Genomic DNA, 23,386 nt, shown 5'->3' on the forward strand with positions numbered 1-23,386 from the left:
GTCATTGAGTTGAATGGAGAATTGATGTTAATATTCCAGTGAATCCCCTTTAATAGAACATTTTACAGAATGTCATACATTGCAATAAGAAAGTAATGAGTAGTAAAATCAAGAAGAGATTCCCAAGGCTTTCATATATCACTGTGGCTTCATTTGTCTGTTTTTTCCACTTAAAAAACTTAAAGGAAAAATAGAATTATTCTAATCAACCATGCAGAAAGCTTGGCCAAATAAATGAAGTTAAGGTTACTGTTTAGAAATGCTTCTTAGATATCAGCTACCCTTGAGATTAGTTTTAGAAAATGTTATCATCAATTAAAAAATGTCCAGGATGGCATTGTTGTGTATCATATTTTATCCGGCTTAGTTCAGGGTCATTTATACTCGAGACCATCCTTGAAACATGAAGAAGAACACAGGAAGCAACCCTGGATCAGGTGCCACTTCGTTGCAGACCACACTCATACACACAACCACACTCATACCAGGCAAATTTCAGAGTTGATAATTAATTTAACATATACGTATATACTCGCAGATAAGTTCTAACGCGAATAAGTTGGGACTTGCTTTTATAGTATAATTTCTGGTATTTTATAAAGTATAAGTCGAATGTGTAAAGCTCACACTATTGGTACAAGGGATTATGATATGCTAACGCTTAACTGAGAGAGTAACCACGGAGCATGCTGCCTTTTTTTTTTCTATGTGGGTGTGGCAATGCACTGTATCAGCGTGGGCTCCTAACCTCTTCTCTCTCTGTTGTGCCTACGTGACCACATGGTAATACCCGAACTGTTCCGAAGCAACATTTGCACTGTTTTTTGTATCTTGTATCTCAAACCCTCATACACCTTTATCATAAGAGAATACCTTATCTACGATGGAGCGTTCGATCAGAAGAAAATATGAAGCTGGTTTTAAATTAAATGTCGTTGAAGTAGCGAAAAAAATTAGTAACTGCGCTGTTGCAACAAAATTTGATGGGTCTGAGAAACTGGTGTGAGATTGGAGGAGGCAAGAAGATGTAAAAAAAAAAAAAAAAAGTGTTGCAGTTTTGAACGGGCGTATAAGTTGGGGTCTGATTTTATGATCAAAATTTTTGGGTTTCAAGACCCGACTTCTACATGAGTATATACGGCATGCCTTTGTGAAGCTGGAACAAAATTAGAGTTGGGCTTTAACCATTGCAGACACAGACAGTGGATGGATATATTAACAAAGCTGTTATGATTTGGAAGACAGTTTGGGCATGTAACAAGAACAAAGAGAGAAGTCAGTAAACAAGCAGAGGTCAAAACCAGGAATGCTCAGTATGTGAAACAAAAAAGAAGTCAAACATAACAAAGCCAGAAAATCATAAACCAAAAAAATAATAATTTAGGAAAAGCAGGGATGAAAGGTTTTAGAACTGATCCACAAACTTGAATAACGATCCTCGCAAACAGCATTGTATTGATGACATCAAATGATGCAACATTCAGGAAGCGCAATGCTAGCAATGGACATTAAAATCTTAACCTCTGCTGAAAATGTCAGTGTGAAGGAAACAACACCAGCAATAAAATAAAATAAGTCAAGCAGCAAACCATGGAAGCAAAATAAGAGTGAAGCTAAAATCTCAGAATATCAAAAGAAACAAAAAAAGAAAGAAAAAAGCAAACAGACATCCTGCACAAAAACCTATAACAGAATTGATCAGGAAATTTGCCTTTTCGCATATCACCCCGGTCTCTACAAAGGTTAGGGTTAGGGGTAGGGTTCATTTTTTTTTATATTCATTATTTACCTGTTTTTTTTGCCTAAGAGAAAAAGAAAACCACCCATTGTACAGAAAAAGTGCTCCCTTTGACATGTATTTCTGGGTCTGAAGAGATGCTTGGAGATGCCCCTTCCTGTTTCAACAACAAAACAGAAACACACAGTGGTCAGTGGTTTCAAATATTGGCACTCCTTATTGTGTTAGCATGTTTTCCTGTGCTCAGGTCAGTAGGTACAAAATTCCTCTGCAGGTGTCCTCAGCCAGACTTGCAGCAGTCAGCACCTAATGCCCGTGCTGTTAGGTCACCACTGCGTGTTGTGTTTTGAATACAACAGTTACCAAACGTTAAGGTGCCTTGCACCAGACTACACCAACAACAACAACAAGAACATTTATTTATATAGCACATTTTCATACAAAAAATGTAGCTCAGAGTGCTTTACATAATGAAGAAAACAAAAATAAAAGACAAAGTAAGAAATTAAAATAAGACAACATTAATTAACATAGAATAAGAGTAAGGTCTGATGGCCAGGGAGGACAGAAAAAACAAAAAAGAAAAACTCCAGATGGCTGGAGAAAAAAATAAAATCTGCAGGGGTTCCAGACCATGAGACCACCCAGTCCCCTCTGGGCATTCTACCTCACATAAATGAAATAGTCCTCTTTGTATTTAGGGTTCTCACGGAAGGACTTGATGATGATGGTCATGCAGACTTCTGGCTTTTAATCCTTTAATGTTGGAACATCATGATGCTTTGGGTAGACAAACCTGCTCACCTTCTGTAGTCCACTGACAGACTGAGGAGATCGTTCCTCCCCCAAACTATGCGACTCTTCAATTCCACCCAGGGGGGTAAACGTTAACATTTAACATTATACAAAGTTATTGTCTGTTTTTACCTGCATTATTATCAATCTTTAATTTAATATTGTTTTTTTGTATCAGTAAGGTGCTGCTGGAGTAATTGAATTTCCCCTTGGGATTAATAAAGTATCTATCTATCTATCACTGCTGCTGGCAATCTTGTCGTGTCCCAAACTAATGTATGCTCCATGGGTGGCCGAGACTTCACTCCTGTTTACACCAAGAGCTGGCTGCACTAAAGTAATTTGATTTTCTACTCAATTAATTCTTTTAAAAGGTGATTTAAAACATATTTGTTTAATAGGATATTTTACAAAACCCTAACACTCTGACCATTTTTCCAACTCTCTCTTTCCAAGTGCTTCTGATAGTACAGTGTACCACAAATTATGTTTTCAGTATGTCTTCTGCGCCAAAACCACCTGATTAAAGCACCGTGATGTCCCTACATTAATGGATTAAAGGCCAGAAGTCTACATAGATAGATAGATAGATAGATAGATAGATAGATAGATAGATAGATAGATAGATAGATAGATAGATAGATAGATAGATACTTTATTAATCCCACACATGACCATCATCATCAAGTTCTTCCATGTGAACCCTGAGGACTGATTGAGGTCATTTATGTTAAGTAGAATGCCTAGAGGGGGCTGGGTGGTCTTGTGGCCTAGGAACCCCTGCAGATTTTTTTTCTCCAGCCATCTGGAGTTTTTTTTTTTTTTGTTTTTTCTGTCCTCCCTGGCCGTCGCACTTTACTTTTACTCTACGTTCCCTAATTCTACCTTCTAATTTATTTTGTCTTTTTTCTCTTTCTTCATCATGTAAAGCACTTTGAGCTAAAGTACATCATTTGTATGAAAATGTGCTATATAAATAAATGTTGTTGTTGTTCTAGCTTTTTGATTTGGTTCCCGTTAATTAATCTGATGTAAACCTGTGATGTGCCTTTTATTTGTTGTTCAATTCTTCAATACTGACGGTTTGTATCCATTTTAATTTACTGAGTTTTTCCTGTGTTTCTGCTCCTCTTGTTCCTTTTTGAATATATATGAAGTGCTTTGAGAAGGGCACTTTACAAATAATATATATTTTTATTATTATTAAGAGTGGAGAGTGTTTAGGCAAACACTCTGCTTTCATTAATTGGACAGTCTGACTTTCAAACCTTCTTGTCTCCTTTTTACTTTGGTGATTTCAGCTTTTTGATATTTTCTTCTACCTCACTGCCATTTTTCTTATACTGCTTTCTTTGCATATCAGCCATCTGCTTGACTTCTGCTGTATTCCTTGCCTCTCTTTACTGTTTCATGTTTACCTACTCTGATTATTGAACTTTTGCCAGCTTTAAACAGCAGGCTTTCTTGTCTAGAAAATGTTCATTCCTCGGTCTGGCCCTTGGCTTTTGTTTACAATTCCTGTGCCACACTGATCAAGTAAACTCTTTTACATTTACAAGAAATAGCTTAGTTATTGCTAATGCTTGTTAGATAAGCAATCAAACACATTTTAGCCGTGACATGTGTAATTAAATCAATTCAAGGTCTTTTGTAAATTGCTCTTTTAATATTAGTGTTCATTAAAAAGAATGGTACATGTTTAATAGAAACTGGAGAAGTGTCCCTTACAATAAAAGGTGTCGTACTGGGTGTCTTTCTTTTCTGTTTTACTTACTGTATGATTAAAAATGTTCACAGTGTTTGATGTAAGAATGTTTGTAAAGCATATAACATAACATTATTTATCATTCTTTTACTGTAAATTGTAAATGGATGCATGAAGAGATTCATAAGCAGTATTTCTAAATATTACAAAGGAGTGCAAAAGAATCAAATCACTTTCAAGACTTGTTGAAAGTGAAAACATTCACCCCCTACGTCCACCTATATTTTTTCACAGTGGAAAGAAAAAAAAAAGCATTTAAAGTCATATTGGTTTTATAGTTAGTCTTTTAGTTTTTAAACAGTATAAGGTGAGATCAAGTCACAATCCAAGTAAGTGTAAAATCAATCAAAATGATTTACTTTTCATTTGTGCCCACTGGATCGTTAATTTTCTTTTTTTTTTGTGAATGGTAAAGTTTAAGTACAACTTAGAGGCTCATCCCACACTCACTCACAAAGAATTCAAGTGAATTTAAGAGAGTGGAATACTCTGTAGTAATCAGAGGGTCCAGTCCTCCATTGCTGGCTAAAACTATGATATGGTATGAATTACATCTTTCCTGAAGAAGGGGCCTGAGTTGCCTCAAAAGCTTTCATATTGTAATCTTTTTAGTTAGCCAATAAAAGGTGTCATTTTGCTTGACTTCTCACTAAATAAGGAAATAAATTTAGAGCAACACTATGTCATCAGCCCTGCCAGTTATATTCTACCATATACCGTATATGTTGCCATGCATGTTCGTCAGAGGATCTCTGATCCCTTTGGATGAGAGGTGGAGCTGTCGCTAACATTCTCTTCTCCTTCTCTCCCTGCTGCACAGAGAACCTGTCTAGTTAGGGCACTTAGCTCCGCCAATTCCCATTCCCCAGTTAAAAGAACCCCGGCTGCCTGGAAGGAGGCATCTTTTGTGACCTGAGCAATTCGCCAGACAGAGCTCCTCTCAGACCATAAACCTACGACTTCTGTTTAGTTAAAGCCTAAAGGCGGAAAGCTTGCACTCCTTGAGGCATTATTTTTGTTGGATCTTTCCATTAATTAAACAGGACATCCCAGTTGTCGTCCCAACTTTTAATTTTCAATGCTCATCATATTGCACAAACTCACTACATACAGCATGTAAACCTGGTGTAGAGGTTTAATTGTTGCTGTTCAGCCAAACATTGGAATGGGCTGGAAACGTGACTTTGACAGCAGTATGATTGTTTGTGCATTTCATAGTGTTATAGGCATCTCAGAAACAGCTTCTTTCTTTGCTTTTTATGGACCACAATCTCTAAAATTTAAATAAAATTGTGCAATAAGAAAACTTCTAGTGAGTGGCAATTCTGTGGTCAAAAAAAACCAGTGTTAATGAGATCTCAGAAAAGATTTGTGATATTCATTCAACAGAAAAGCCACAAATATTTGAATAATAGCTGTTTAAAACAATGGTGTGTAGAAGAGCAGCTCGAAAAAGTGCAACATTTTATACCTTGAGGCAGATGGGATACAGCAGCAGAAGACCATGCCTGGTTCCACAATTGTCATGTAAAAACAAGAAGATTAGGCTTTAGTGGGCAGGGCTTCAACAACACTGGACAACTGATGATGGGCAAAATGTCCTCTGGTAACGAATCTGAAAAAACAAATTAACAGCATGTATCCATGGATTCAACCTGCCTTGGTACAGGCTGGTTTAGGTAGTGTAACAGTATACTGATTTTTTTTTGCACATATTACACCTTATAACACCAACTGACCATAATTTGAAGGCTAAGGCATAGTGTCTCTAAGCTTTGTTGCTCATACATTGTCACTACTTTTATGACCACTGCCTGACCTTTTTCTTACTGATACATTGAGCAGGGTAATATGCCATGACACAAATAACCAATCATCTTGGGATATCCCTAAAACATGACAGCTACTTTAGTTTATTCCAGTGGCCTGGACAGTCTTAAGTTCCCAGTCAAACAGAAGAGGTGGAGTAAGAGGCTTACAGCATGAAATTGGGATCAAAAGATCGCCAGGAATTGAATGATGTTATTAAGTCTGTATAGACGAAAATATCAAAGGAATGTTTCTTTGTTAAATCCAAACCTTGAAGAATTCAGGCTGTTCTGGAGGTAAAAGTCATTCTCACATGGCACTTTGCAGGTATATCTGAAAAATGTTTCACTGAGTGCGTATGATCAAATTATACAGTAAATATGTGGGGAGGCTAGGCTAACAATGGTGTGGCTCAAATGCTTTATGGCTTCTTTTTAGCTTTTGTTTTCACTCTAATCAATTTATGATTTATATTTTCCTTTTCGCCAGTGTGCAATCTTACAATACATACCAACTAGTGCCTACAGGTTGATCTACAATAATCATACCAATTACCACGGTGGAAAACGATGCCTTCATATCAGTATCACTTTTTTTTATCTTTCATACTTGGTTAATTTAGTAAGGAACTTTCTTTTTTGGTCCAGTCAGCTTGATTTGTAGTTTTAATGCTGGGTTTAGTACTCTTGGAATGTACAAAAAGTTGAGTAGTCAAATACAATAAATAGCAAATATAAATAAATAATAGCAAATATACTTGGACATTTCTCTTCTCATTAACTTATTATATCATACTGTGCTCCCTAAAATTAAGGTTTGACAGAATGGCATTTTTAATTTCTTGAGTTAGCAAAAAGAACCAAAACCCTATCTTTCATTAGCTAAATAACACCTTCAGAGTTGGCATTAAATGAGAAATGGTTTGAAATTCTGATTAGCTTTCCTACAGCTGTAAATCTGTGTACCCATATATAACAACTAATTTCTTTATGCTCTTTTTAATGCATGTTGCACTGAAAGCGTTTGTTAAATAAATAATTTTCCAGTGATTTAGTGAACACCACTAAAGTACACTTTACGACAAGAGGTATACCTATAACAATATTAAGAATATAAATTGAATTATAATTATTTGTTCCATTTTTAAACTTCATTTCACTGCTAGCATGCATAATGCATTGCATCTGTAAATAATAATGTTGTATTATGAAAAGCCAACTACAAGAGGTTTAACTAGCACTGTTTATAGTGATTGCTTTAATTACAGTCACTTAATAAGAATGAAAACTAATTTGAAGTTTAAGTTTTATTTGAAAATCATAGAAGAGAAAGGACATGCATAATTTAATTGATGAAAGGGAAATAATATTCTTTAAGAAACTCAGTCATTGCAATTAGTGAGAGCTGCCTCAGTATATTTTATAATAAAGTAAAAGCTTAACTTTTATACATTGCACATAGTGCATCCACTTTTTTAAAATGGCAAAACTATTGCAATGGTGGCACCAGCAAATGCAGCAGCAATAGCAACAGCACAGCAGGCCCACCCAAATAAAAAAAAAAATCATAGCGGTAACTGGACCACTGTCATATAAATGTCATTTATAGGTGCCCCCTATAAAAGAAACCATCTGCACAGCCATCTTGTGTTCAGTCTTCTACTGATGACTGGGTAAGCAGTCCTTGCCAGGAAAGCGAACCCATAAACAGCCATGAAAAAAAGCTTAATTTCATATGAGCCATATGCACTAGCAATGTGCTTCGCTTCACTATCATAACAATAGCATCGTGAAACACCTACGATGCTGCAAAATAAAAGCATCAGAACACATTAGTACGTATCCTCTGCCTGGTCATCATGTTTCCAGTTCCGCCCTGGAGCAGACACATAAACTATCTAATTGTCTGAGCCAAAGAAGAGCTTCTGTAGCTGGAAAGGCTAATGTCTTTGTTTACAGTTGGAGCAGTGCCATCACCGATTTGGAAATGTTTTAGACATCCATGTATAACAGGAAAATTGGAAAAATGTGATTTTGTGATGGCACAGTTTGCCTTCTGTATTTTGGCATTGTCAGTTTTTAGGCTGCGTCTCGGTAATATTCATCGATTCATTATGCCTCCTCCCTCATCACAGACTATATTTGCTTACCCTCATCTGTGCTACAGTATTACTCAAAATCAAACACACCATTTTTATGATGCTTTCACCTGAAATACTTTGCACATTAAAATCATATTTTGTACAACTAGCAATACGCTAACTGTGTTAGCATAATGATTTATTTTCCGTGGAGGATGTGTGTTATGACACATGTAGACAGTTGAAATGCTTAGTTTTTTTTCCGAGGGAGATACATTATATCACTCATCCAAGTGACTTCCTCAGGCTCCATAAATTTAAGGTATGCCTCCTTAACTATGTGCATACAAAAATATGTTGCCAGTTTGTGGACATCTATATTCATCTTTAATACTTCCTTTTCTAGGTTTTGCTGTTGCTTTGTTTGTTTGATTTGCTGATGATTTATGTATCAAATGTTAGGTCATGCTGATTGCATTCTGTTTCCTATTTTAATGTGTGTTTCTGCTCCAAAAACTTTTTTAACACTAAGGACATATAAGGGGATTTTCCAGTTTTAATTCATTGTAGAAGTGTCTTTTTGCTATTTTATTTCTTCCATCTGTACATAAGCAAACTTGGTTATGCTGAGCAAGTAAATGTACAATCATACTGCCAAGTCCGCTGAGCAGACTGGCCAAGAAAGCAGTATAAGTTGTTGGGAGTCTAATTCATATTATTTTAATTCATAATATAAAGAGGAACTTAAAAGAAGAATGCTCATAGTAAAAAGAGCAGTAAAAATTAATTTCAGATGAAATGTTTTTTTAAGCAGTCATAATGAAAAGCTGTAATCAAAATCAAAACAATTAGAAACTTTAGAAGTACTCATAAACATATAATTTGGATCCTATAAAATAATGTTGACAGATGCTTGAAAAAAGAGGTATGCTAAAATGTAATTCCCAAGAGACTTGGATATACAGTAAAATTTAGCAGGGGTAGTAGAATTTCCCCAATCTTGTTTATTTAAATTATTCATTTTAAAAATTAAAGCAAACTTTCTGCTTGATAGCTGATTTCAAGGAAACTCCTTGACGTAAGATTACTTCTATGAAAGATGCCAGCTCATCTAATATTTCAGGATATAAATCATTAAATTTAGAGTGGAGGTAAAGTCAGCTGCACTAATTTTAATGAAACTGTGTGTATTCCATCAATGTCACAGGATGACAAACACTCCAATCCACAGATGCAGTGACATATGGATTATTATTGGACATAAGCACAGGACAAGAACTGAACACTTTCAAGAGTTGTCAGTTCGTAGGTTCAAGAACTTTTCAAGAACACTATGGATCCCAATAACTAATTGCTTGTAGGACACTTCAGAAGGCTCTACTTAAATATAAATATTTAGTAGAAAAGGGCTCACTTATTAGGGCAATACATATATACTGTAGCTGTGGACTGTCGGTATGGTTTGTCCATTTTGCTGCTTGGCTGGTGAACAGCAGACTTCACTAAGCAGGTAAATAAACTGCTTTGAGTTGTTGTGGATCCATCTAGGTTAATTGGGGTTGACAAGGTATTACTGGTTGTATCCCATTCTCTTATTGTTCTTGTATATCACAGACCAAACAGGGTCTAACAACAAATTTTCCCTTGGTATAATATAGTCTAACCTATCTAAATCATATATACTGTGGCAGATTGCCGGGGTCATTACCTAGCCGGGATGCCTAAAAGGACCGGAAGGTGGCAGGAATAGCTTCCGGGCCATGAGGGGGCAACCGCCCTGGAGCAGGAGAGGACCACGGGAGAAGAACAAAAAGCTTCTGGCCTGTTGGGACCCGTGGCCACCGCCAGGGGGCGCCTCAAGCCTCGTAGGACTCGAAAATAGTTACTTCCGCCACACTTGGCAAGATGGCGGAGGAACCTGCCAGGGAAGTCCGGAGTGCTTCCGGTGCAAAGGGCAGCACTTCCGCCACACCAGGAAGTGCTGCCGGATGGACGTCATCAGACACCTGGAGCACATCTGGGCGGGAATAAAAGGCGCCGCCTTCCTACAGTCTGGGAGCCAGAGTCGGGAGTGGGAGTAGGACAAAGCTCCCAGGAGGAGAGGAAAGACGGCCAAGGACTGAGACAGAGAGATATAGTGGTGATTATTGCTGTGTGCATTGTGTGCTGTGTGGAACTGTCTTTATTTATGAATAATAAACATGTGCTTTTTATAAAGATGTGGTTTCTGACTGGTGGTGTCCGGGCAAGTCTCACAATGGCGCCCGAACATGGACCTTCCGCTTGTTACAAAGCGGGGAACCCAACAAATAAAATTTTTGTGAGCTGCCCGGTACCTCAGTCGGCCACACACACGTCCGGCATGAAGACGGTCCGCACACGCACCGCGGACATTCCGCGAATCGCCCTGAGGCCGTCGGAGATTCTCCAGAGTGCTGTCTTCCACCCAAGGGGGCTGAGGAATGCCAGCCAAGGCAGAGGAGAAGGGGATTCCCCAGCGTTTGTCGTCGCCGGAGGGACTGCAGTAGGCACAACCACTGATGCGTCCGGAGGAGCTTTCCTGGAATCGCGTCACTGGCTGGGGTGTGCCTATCCTGTCCGTGAAGCCAGAACGGCGTCGCTAGAGGAAAGGGAGGATTCACCATGTCTCCAGAAGCCGAGGCAGAGTAGCTGCAACAAGTCTCACAGACCCCTTGGGAGAATGGTGAAGATGGCAATAGACCGGAAGTCCCGCCCCGTGACAGGCGAGGAATTGGACGGTGTGTGCTGTGCTCCCGTCGGTGATTGGTTGACGACGGGACCGGCAAATGTCCATCCTGAGCAAGGGGAGGGTCCGGTGAATCCCGGAAGAAGGCTCCAGAAAGAACAGCCGGTGAGTAGGAACGATTTAAAATTAAATCCTCCACTGGCTGATGAATATTTTCTATCTGCAGATCAGGATATTTCGAAGAAGTTGCTTCAGTTATGGCAGATGGTGCAGCAGGTGGAACACGACCTCCGAGTCTGTATGGACGAGCTGAAGGGGAAGGCGGTCGTGCCATGTCAGACGGGACGTCACAGGGCGGAAGGGCGTGATGCTGGAAACTTTGGCCGGGGGTTTGTGGCGGTAATGGTGAGTAAAACCGATACCGAAAAGGAAAAGGGAGATGCGAGCGAATTCGTTCCAGGATCGTGTAGTTCCAGGGACTTAGTAGCTGCATCTTCGACAGTGGAAGTGACGCAAAGCGCTGATCGCTTGGAAGGGGTGGAGCCAGGACGCCAGCTGACGAGTGCCATGGGTCCTAGTGCTCTACCGCCAGAGCCAGCATCAGTCTTGCGTCATTCTGCAGAGGCGCAGACGGCAAGGGGTCTTTTCCTTTCCCGTAGAAAGACCCAAGCCGTCAGAATGCCCCAAAGGAATAGGAAGAATCGAAGGAGGAAAGCCGGTTCTTCCTACAAAGGGAGACGTGAGCCCGTGAGCTCACATAGCGTGATCAGTCGTCCTCTGCGTGGGCATAGGGAAACTCTGAAGTCAGCAAGGGCGATCCCAATATGTAACCTGATGAAGGAGAGTGGACAATACAGGAGCCGGTGCCGAAGTTTTGGCGACCAGGGTGCTGGTCAAAGGGGGGAGCATTGGCCTTATTTCAGAAGGAAAAAAAACAGACAATGGCATCAGGGTAACGTCTCCGCCCCTAGGCATATTTTATATTTTATAGGACCAGGCCATGGGAGAAAACCAATGATGCTCGCTTCGTTGGAATTACCCACTCGCGGGACAGGCCGCTACGAAGGACTGTTCTTCACTGGTGATGGGGCACTGTGGCAGATTGCCGGGGTCATTACCTGGCTGGGATGCCTAAAAGGACCGGAAGGTGGCAGGAATAGCTTCCGGGCCACGAGGGGGCAACCGCCCTGGAGCAGGAGAGGACCACGGGAGAAGAACAAAAAGCTTCTGGCCTGTTGGGACCCGTGGCCACCGCCTGGGGGCGCCTCAAGCCTCGTAGGACTCGAAAATAGTTACTTCCGCCACACTTGGCAAGATGGCGGAGGAACTTGCCAGGGACGCCCGGAGTGCTTCCGGTGCAAAGGGCAGCACTTCCGCCACACCAGGAAGTGCTGCCGGATGGATGTCATCAGTCACCTGGAGCACATCCGGGGGGAGATAAAAGGTGTCGCCTTCCTACAGTCTGGGAGACAGAGTCGGGAGTGGGAGCTGGACGAAGCTCCCAGGAGGAGAGTAGAGGTGGCCAAGGACTGAGACAGAGAGATATAGTGGTGATTATTGCTGTGTGCATTGTGTGCTGTGTGGAACTGTGTTTATTTGTGATTAAATAAACATGTGCTTTTTATAAAGATGTGGTTTCCGACTGGTGGTGTCCAGGCAAGTCTCACAATACATATATACATATATATATATATATATATATATATATATATATATATATATATACAGTACATTTGCTTTTAATATACCACTTTACTTTGCTAACTTACTATCCATTTCCATACATGCAATATTGCTTTGCACATTTAATCACAGGTGATTCAGAGGAATACCTAACCACCTTACCCTAACTAAACTATAAATGTACAAAGCCTTCCATACCGCTGTTGCTTACAATAACTTTGCGACTTGACAAACCATCTGGCTCACAGAAGAATCACCAAGGTCATCAGGTGGGCCCCCTTCTCTCAACTGGTGTTTCGTTAGATTTAAGGTCCATGACGCTGAGGTTTTAACCGGTCATGTACCATGTTACATGCACTACCCTCCTTTCTTGACGACAGAGGCCCAGCCAATTCTGTACATCTCCCTTAGCTTTAATTATACTAAAATAATCTAAAAACCATAAAATAATAAAACCAATAAGTAAATTCACGTCAGAGCCCGTTCCGCCAAACTCAAAAGTAAACTCCTATCGGAGTCACACAAAACAGGCTTGTACTATGAGCTTGTCTCAGCAACCTCTAAGGTGAAGTCAGATTGGAGTCGCCCTGGACTTGATTGTATTATTTAAAACTTATTAGCTACTACCTAATAAGTTAAAACCTATAATAAATAAATCATAAAATCCTAAAACGTACATTTCCCAACATGCATTCACCACTTACCTTAAAAACCAAAGCTAATTATTGCTATCTTAACATACTGTTAAATACAGCTAAATAACCATACGTACCTGCTGGGGTAGGGCCTCATTTGAGATTCATAGTCTCAGATGCTGCAGTCATTAAGACCGTGGCTACCTGAGAGGACTACTTAAAACTTTCACTAGTCTAGGAAATGTCCAATTCTCTTTCTAAGCCACCTTGATGGCTAACATCTCTCAGTCACTGACATCATAATACTCCTCAGAAGGGGATAACTTCTTAGAAAAATAATCATATGGATATAATGTATTCATATCAGAAAATGTTGTTATAAGATAGTGTTCACTTCTACCTGAAAATATAGTGAAATATTCGGTGACAGAGAATCCTGGCAGAAATAAACTTCTCTCTCTGAGTAGAAAATGCATTTTGAGGTTCCAGCATCCAAAACAAAAATGACCCCCCTTCATCTTGGTAAGATTTGTGATATGAGCAATTAATTCCCCGAAATTCCATGTAAAAAACATGAATAACAATTAGCAAAACCCACATATCTCTTGTTTTAGACAATCTGGTAGTTTCCAATGTAAGATACCATAGACCTTCTTTGGTTTCATCTGAAAACACACAGAACTGATATGATAGCCTATAAACAATGCAGAAGGCTGATGAAATTAGCACTTTTATAGATTCAAAAATAACTTTTTGCTCTAAGTCATGAGAAAGCCTCCTTCACCAATATGCAACTCAAAATCTTGTGTGTAAGTGCTTCAGAGATCATGCTTAGTGAATATGGTGGACTCGGTAATTTGATCAAAAAGTGATAAGATCACTGACGGAGGATAATTATTTTTTAGTGTTATTTTATTAGACTCTCTGTAATTACTGACTAATGAATGGACAAATAAAGTGACTACTGGGAGTACCAAAAGTCCTTGACCAAGATTTCCTTGGATATATTCAACTGTTTCATTGGTTTCAGTACAAGATAAACGATAAATTCTCCATAAATAAGTTTATACAGGCAAATGTGTGTTCTGTCACAATAGGAGACACAGAAAAGATTTTGATTATAAGATCAACAGATAAAATATGGGTCAAAAAATATGAGCAGGAGTCAATACCAAAAAGACAAACTAATTTTTCACCAAGCCAGTAACATAAAACAAGAATCAGAAACCACTGAATGAAAGGAAAGCATACTGAAATCAGAAAGACATGGATAAATTAGAATTGCATGTGCTGTAACACATTTGGAAAGATGACTATGATATCACAATGAAGTGACATCTCCCCAATATGACCGCTACATATGTGTGGTACATATACCACAAATATGTAGAGCCAATTGCAATGCTTTAATTTCAAGACCACATGCCCCAACATAATCGATACTAATGATGCTTTTAGCCGAACCTAAATCAATGAACACCAAAGCCTTCTTATTTTTTAATGCTGCAGGGAGTCAAAGTCACACAGAATCTTAATTCTAGAGCCTACTTGGAAAATCAACTAACTACTGCTAAGTAAAAAGATGTTATATCCACTGAGAGATGAGGCAGTGTGTGATTGCTGCCATGTTTAATTCGTCACAGCCTGTGACATCATCATGGTCACATAACTGGAATCAAAATGGCATCACATTAACAAAGAAAGCTGAGACATTAGCAAAAAATAACTGCAAATACAAATTAAAACATGAAACTAATATCAAACATTAATGAGGGTAAACAAACCACCAAACTTACAAATTTAATTCAACTTTAATATTAGAGCTGTATAAACTTTTAATACATTTTATGTATGTATATATATTGTCACAGGAGTCTGGGGGCCAGACCCAGCTGGGATGCCTGGAAGGACTGGGAGGCAGTCAATACATCCCCCGGGCCGTGAGGGGGCAACTGCCCTGGATAAGTAGGGGACCACGGGGATGGAGCAAGGAGGCACAAACCTGTGGGGGCCCGTGGCTACTGCCAGGGGGCGCCCCAAGTCTCATAAAGCCCGGGAGTTCTGCACTTTTGCCACACTTAGGAGGGTGGGGGAAGGTTCTTCCAGCGACACCCGGATTGCATCCCAGTGCTCATGCGGCACTTCCGCCACACCAGGAAGTGCCACCGCAAGAACGTCATCAAGCACCTGGAGCACATCTGAGTGAAAATAAAAGGGGCCACCTTCCTACAGTCAAGGAGCTAGAGTCGGGAGCTGGAGCAGGACAAAGCTCCAGTGACAGGAGAGAGAAAGGTGGCCCAAAGAGGACATTGGGAGAGGCCCATGTTGGGAGTGATTGGTGCGGGAGCACTGTGTGTTGTGAGGACTTTATTACTTTAATAAACGTGTGTTTTTGTAAAGTGCTGGTGTTTGTCTGATGGTGTTCAGACCCGCTCTCACAATATATATATATATATATATATATATATATATTGTGGCACATGGCTGGGGGTGGCACCCAGCCGGGAACGCCCAGGAAAACAGGAGGAGGGCTCATACCTCCTCCAGACCACGAGGGGGTGACTGCCCTGGTTGCTTTGGGGGCCATGGGTACAGAGCTTGGAAGCTCAGTCCTGTAGGGACCCATTGTCACCGCCAGGGGGCGCCCCCATTACTGAAGGTTCCTGGACCCCAGTACTTCCGCCACACCAGGAAGTGCTGGGTAGAAGATGTGTGGGGACACCCGGAGTGTTTCCGGGGATACAGCCGGCACTTCCGCCACACTTGGGCGTGTCGGTGGGAGATTGCCGGTGCACACCTGGAGCACATCCAGGTGCAGATAAAAGGGGCAGCCTCCCTTCACAGAAGAAGACATAGTGTGGTTGGCCTGGACTTTGGGGGAAATTGGGGTTTATGTGGCACTGAACTGTAAATATTAGTTGTGTAAATAAACGTGTGGTGGTGAGTAAAACGTGTCTGCCTGTCTGTGTCCGGGGCTCGTTCCACAGTATATCTACAGTATATATATATTTGAAATCAAAGCCCATAGCAAATATATAGTATAAATAATTGGATTTCTATTCTAGAAACACGCTTTTAATTTGTGTTCCTATTCTTCAAACATTTAATATACTTTTACAAGAGTCACCATCAATGAGCATAAGATGGAATGAACAATATTGCAAGTGTGTGGATCACCCATGAGGGTCTCTGTTATACACTCGTTGAGGTGAATAATGTACTCACAATAAAACAGAAGAGAGAGGATGATCAGAAGATGAAATTAGACAAAGAGAGCAGGTGGAATCAGTGTCAAAAGGTTCAGAAAGTGTTATTTTGAAAAAGAGCAAACACATATTGCAAAACCCAATGCACAGCAAAAATCTTTAGTCAAAAAAATTTATAGCGAAGATCAAAAAGCCAGAACTAACAAAAAAAGAAACATCCTAATCAAATCAGGTTCTTAGAAGCACATGACCAAAAAGATTTTTAATCACCCCAAAGCTTGGATACTCAATACAATGAGCCACCATCCTATATAGGCAGGACCTGAAGACAAAATGTGTCATGTGACCTTCATGTGAAGTGACTAGCAAAGGGCATAGCAAGGATAGTCACAATATAGAGACAGCCATACAAAAACAAAACACAAAATGGTGTTGCCAGGATAATGGTGAAAATTATAAAGAGATGAAACAATCAACAGAAGCGAAAAACCTAGATTTATAGCAGCCACCATGAAATATGGTTCATTAAAATTTGTTACACACTAGTTAATCATATTTCAAGGAAAGCTGCAAGACAAAATACATGGAAGAATCAATATGGAAATGGATATTCATAGCAAGCAAACTGACCGGCTTTGTTCTATTGTTTCAGATATGTCAACAGTAGCAGATATACCATTTGAGAGTGTCAGTTCTAACAGATATCTTTGCAACAGAAACAAAGTGCTTTTAATAATATATTTTAAAATTACTATCTTAGTGATGTTCTATTTCATTATGTGATGTGCAAAAAAAAAAAAAAAAAAAAAAAAAAGGGTACAATTTTTGTGAGTTCAATCAAATGTACAGAAAGAAAAACACTTAGGCTTTGATTGAAAAATACTGGAAGTTGACATAATATGGCAATAATTAATCTGACCCAAATTGAGCAAATACATGTTGAATGACATATCATTTAAAACATAGCCGTAAGGAACCCTTGAGTATATTTGAGAGGCTTGCAGTCATCCATTAATATAAACAATGGAAACTCTCAGACACTGATTTAAAATTAAGAATATCTGACAACTGACAGAGACACCTTCATAACAATCCACATGATGAATTAGTCTATTTTCTATGCTTTACACTGTTCTTTGGTTTATAGTGTCAAAGTGAATGGTAAATGTATGAAGGACAAAAATGGACACAGACGTTTTCAGACATCAAACATGTAATTCAAAACATTCATCAAAGCTTTTTCTGCATGATTGTATTACCTGGAAACAATTGTCAACTATGGGTGATTAACTTCTGACATTAGGTATATATCACCACTTTTGTATTTTACATGAAAACATTAGTATGGAAGATTTGACAAATATCTAGACTCTTGTGCATGGTCTGCAGCACAATACAACAAACATACTAACTGTGATGATTGATGCAATGATTGGTGAAGTGATTTCAAACACAAATAATATAAAGCTGCAAAAAAAGAAATAATACATTTCAAAACACTCCCACAACTCAGCTTTATCAGTTAATAAAAGCCTTACCACCTCAGCCCAAGTTGCATGAGAATGTAAAAGAGAATAATATGCTTATCAATCCCCATTATTTAAAAGCAAGGCACTGCTAACTGGCCTTTTTCACTTCACATAATCTTAACGCAAGGATCAAGGACATGGACATGACATAAAACAGATAATAAACATGACAAATGGCAAGAAGAAGGGTTATTAATCAAGATACCAGAGAAACCAAGGAATGCAGCCGGTTTGATCAATGGACTTCAGCTCTTGATACTTTTCTGTCAACAAAAAAGAAGTAGCAAACAATAAAGACTGATACATAGGTTAACCAGTTAGATTATTAATTCAACACACTGATAACAATTGATACTTAGCATAAAGAAATGCATTTACCTGACTGATACAGGGTATTTTATTTGGAGGCTCTAGTACATCAAAGAGAGACAATTCATTTTCTCCATCAGCCTCCAGCTATTATGGAATCTGTCGGCCAAGACCTAAAAGAAGGTGGAGTGAAGAAGAACTATGCCAACTGCTGTTTTTTGTCTCCCATGGCTGTTACTAGTATAACTTACATATTAGGAAGTATCTGATAAATTGAACTATTTTCTATTTTATTAGTAAATACTAATAAATTCTATTGCATTGCATAAAATTTGCATTATTCATTCACAAATATTGGTGGAATACAAGCCACACATAGAGTGATATCTTTGAAGGCACCTTGATGGAGTAAGGGCATAGCCACACACGTGTGTTATCTAGGGTAAGTGGGCCTTGTTCTCGGAGGGGATATAAAAAGAAGGCTGTGGCTGTGAATAATATCACCTCAAAAAGTATAAACAAACACATTATTCCTCTAAATAACTTTAAATCTTTGGTGAAAGTATGACAGATTGTTTTCAGAATTATCTTCTTTACTGATCTTCCAATGATACTCAAACATAGTCTGGAAACACAAGGATTATTCCTATAGCCACTTGACTATGCTTTAATCAAATTTAAATAACTATATTACTGAACCACTGCCTCTTTGTCATTCATGTAATTGTGTACATGTTTTTAAATGAGAGGTAATCAAAATATTAAGTGAAACGGTAACAAAGCAAAACAAGTTTTATTTTTCAATATAATCCCCTTGAACAGTAATGCATTTTTATATGTTCACTAAGCTTTTTAATCCCACTGAAATAAAATATTTTGTCACACTTAGGTGACCATTCTTCTGTAGCTGACTTCATACCTTCATCATTGGAATAGCATGCCCAATGAGAAACAGGTGGTAGCTACATGCAGCAGGCAGGAGAAGAGGTGGCTGTGGTCTCCTTTCAAATCTAGTTTTGCAAAGTAGACTTTGTAAGCTGTGCCAAGTAACCTTACACTTCTGCATTTACCTGTGCATTTTCTTCAGCCACATAAAGCCAGTGGTCAACAACACAACAGTTCAGATCAATAATATTTTATGGATTCTATAGCATCACTGTGGAGGAGTGCAATATGTTTTTTCACAAATGTGACTTGCTGTATTTTATCCATATGAAGACACACTAAAATATATCAATATGAACATTACTGTGTTTTCTCTGTCATTACCTAGCAATCACTTTATTTCTGTTTCTTGATTCCTACAGATGAGGTTCCAAATATGAAAGTTCTAACCTACATGTAGAAATATAATGAGTATCCTATCTGTCTCCGAAGCTTCTTGAGAATTGCAGTTATCAAGATTGTTGTCTTATTTGGCAAATAGGGTATCATACCACCAGAACAACCACTACACAAGTCTCATGACTCCATAAAATGTCTACACGTCACAGGAGATTAGTCCAGTGATGTTGTTTTTCCCTAGACAAGTTTATTTAAGCATGAAATGACAGACAGACACATGCAAAATTAGCTCTTTAAAATGCCTCCTGACTGGGACTAAACAACTTTTCTCCTGTATAGCTGTAAATTTTGCTTGTTGTGAAACACCATTTGTTCTGAAAAATTCAATGTGAATTAAATTTTACACAAAATGTTAGCTTGTCACTATTCCCAAATATTAACATGCTATTGTTCATAACAAGGACCTTATTGTTGTGCTACTGGAGGAAGGCATGCTGCAAAGGCAATAGAAAACAGGACCGCAAAATAGATGGGACTTGAAAACAAAATAAATGGTCAAAATCGGGAAGACCATAAATCTAGCATCAAAGCTCAAAAACTTGATCCTAACTTGTCGTTGCTAACCAGGAACTAAATAAATGTCTTGAATTTTAAATACACGTGCTTTGTATTTTTATTGAGTACTAGCAAAATACCTGCGCTTCGCAGCGGAGAAGTAGTGTGTTAAAGAGGTTATGAAAAAGTAAAGGAAACATTTTAAAAATAACGTAACATGATTGTCAATGTAATTGTGTTGTCATTGTTATGAGTGTTGCTGTCATATATATATACATATACACATATACACACACATATACAGATATATTATATATACATATACACATATATTTTTTATATATATATATATATATATATATATATATATATATATATATATATATACACATACATACATACATACACACACATAGATGCACTTACAATAACATAGAAATCAATATAAACAACATTAACATCATTATCATATGAGAATATGAAGTAATATATAAGAAGCACATTTCATATAAATATAAATTATTAAACAGTAAAATCTTCTTCTATAATTTGCTACCGTGGCTTTTCGTTGGTCTGTCCAGGATTTTAAATCACCTGTAGCTTGCAAACCGTTTCACCTATTGACTTGAAATCTGGTATACATATAATACGTTACGTCTGCTATCCGCTTTATGGGTGATGATTGTATTACTCTTTTTATGTTTATTTTATTTTAGAATCAACTCCTATCTGCGCACACCAGGGCGGCCGTGGGCAGATGCGTATGGTGTATTCACTCCATGTTATCGTGCATTGCGCTGTCACTGGTATTTTGATAAAAGAATTTGAACAATATATAAGAAGCGTATAAATTATTAAACAGTAAAGCATTAACATTTAAGAAGTAAGGTTACATTGAGTACTACTGCAGTGCCTTCGGGTATACCTCATTTTTTGTTTGCCCATTACATGCTTAAATGTATACATTTTTTGGTGTACCTACCCGAGAACACGCGACATATAACCGAGCGTGGGAGAAGCATGGATTTTAAACACGCGTTGAGTTCATCTGCTGGTCTCCCTCGTGGAATAACTGGTAATGTTTGACTAAAATGTACAGCGTGTAAAACGACATTACCTCCTTTTTTTTTTTTACGATCTCTGAGATCTTGCTTTTTTCGGTTCAAGGCTTCATAAGCTCTTTTATGTGCCATGGTGTACTTAATAAGTACTAATTATCCCAAACCATCATCTTTGAATGTTGCAAGACTTTCGCCTTGTATGTAGATCGGGGTAATTACATTCATTGCATTCCTAGTCTGAATCACAATCTGATTGTATGGGTGGTTACCTGGCACTGTAGGGTTGCCACCCGTCCTTTAAAATACGGAATCGTGCCGCGTTTGAGAATGAAATTGCGCATCCCGTTTTGAATCAATACTGGACGGGATTTATCCCGTATTTTTTTTATCATTTTTTTTTTAAAGCAGCGTGTCATGCAAATCATCCCACACGCATTTTATGAAGATGCCTCCTTTCCTACTTTTGATTGGGTAATACTTGATGTCATCGTTAGTTTGATTGGTCTTTTTAACTGTCCAGTGAGGAGGGCGTGTCTTTTAAGTAGAGTCTGTAGAGAAAAGCCAAGCAAAATGACACCTTTTATTGGCTAATAAAAAAAAAGGTGTCATTTTGCTTGGCTTTTCTCTACATTCATAATGGCTAACACGGTACAACACCCTAGTACTACAAGTAGAGTCTGCAAAGTGTTGGCACTGAGATGTGGCGTCAGCGCCATAGTTGAAGCCCCTAACGTTGCGGTCAGCAAGTCGGCTAACATCCGCCATGTGCCGTCTTTCAGTTGCGAGAAGCAGATCATAGAATGGTTGAAACTGTTGCCCCTAACGTTTGCGCCACGGCGTGTGGTTCGTTTATACCTCGTGTCCTTCTCATTAAACTTTTATCTCGCGAATATGTTATTGCAATCCGCAGCGGGAGCGTTTCTATAAACTTAATTTAAAGTTACGTTTTACACCGTGCTTTGTTTCCCTTATGAACATGCTTGTATGCTTCACTCACTCCGTTCTCAATTGTTTAATTAATTTTTTGCTCTTCGCTGTTTCCGGCTCTTCCTCCATTTCCCCCTACTTCGTTCTTTTATCTCGCGAATATGTTATTGCAATCCTTAACGGAGGCATTTCAATAAACTGATTGAAAATAGTTTTTGCATTTACCTTTTTAGTAAAAGGCGAGCTTTTAAGCCTGAGAAAATCACTCCGTAAATGCACACGTTTAATTGCACATGTGTTAATATGTATGGTTACACAGTATTAAAAGACAGTGAACAACGTCAGTTACCTTTGTTCCCGCGTTTTGATAAAAGGTGCGCTTTTAAGCCTGAGAAATCACCCCCGTAAATGCACACGTGTAATTGCACATGTGTTAATATGTATGCTTACACAGTATTAAAAGACAGTCAAAAATTAACGTCATTTACCTTCGTTCCCGCGTGTGACTCGTGCTGTAAATCTCTTCCTTGTTTTTAGTTCACGTGATTACGTAGGAGGCGTGATGACGCGATACGTGACTCCGCCTCCTCCATTACAGTGTATGGACAAAAAATATGTTCCAGTTATGACCATTACGCTTTGAATTTCGAAATGAAACCTGCCTAACTTTTGTAAGTAAGCTGTAAGGAATGAGCCTGCCAAATTTCAGCCTTCCACCTACACGGGAAGTTGGAGAATTAGTGATGAGTCACTCAGTCAGTCAGTCAGTGAGTGAGTCAGTCAGTGAGGGCTTTGCCTTTTATTATTATAGATCCATTAGTTCAGACAATGAGGAAGTCAAAAGGGTCGACCTTTACCCTCACTGATGTCATGGTCTCCATGACCCCTAATAAGCACACAGCAAACTCTAAACAAATCTGCATAAAAATAGTGACACCAGGAGAAAAAAAAAAATGGTTTTTGCATTAAAAAATGTAAAATTATTTCCATGACCATAAAAACAAAACACCCCAAAAAATAAATGTCAGGACTGGGGTTCAGTGACTACAGAAATGTATAAGGACAATAACATTCCAAAAACTTCAGTAGGCTTTGCGTCCAACAAATCAGCACATGTCGTCTCATAAGATGCTTAAGTTTTGAGTCTGGCATTTTTCTGTCAGCCATTTTAACTCTAGACCATCTTCAGAAACTGTGACACACCAGACATACACACAGACAGAGACAACCCCATCATCGAGATATTGATGTTTTCGATATCCATTGAAAAACTGGAGATTGAAATTTTTGACGAATCTAAAGC

This window comes from Erpetoichthys calabaricus, chromosome 1 (genome assembly GCF_900747795.2).
Source record: "Erpetoichthys calabaricus chromosome 1, fErpCal1.3, whole genome shotgun sequence".
Classification (NCBI taxonomy): domain Eukaryota; kingdom Metazoa; phylum Chordata; class Cladistia; order Polypteriformes; family Polypteridae; genus Erpetoichthys; species Erpetoichthys calabaricus.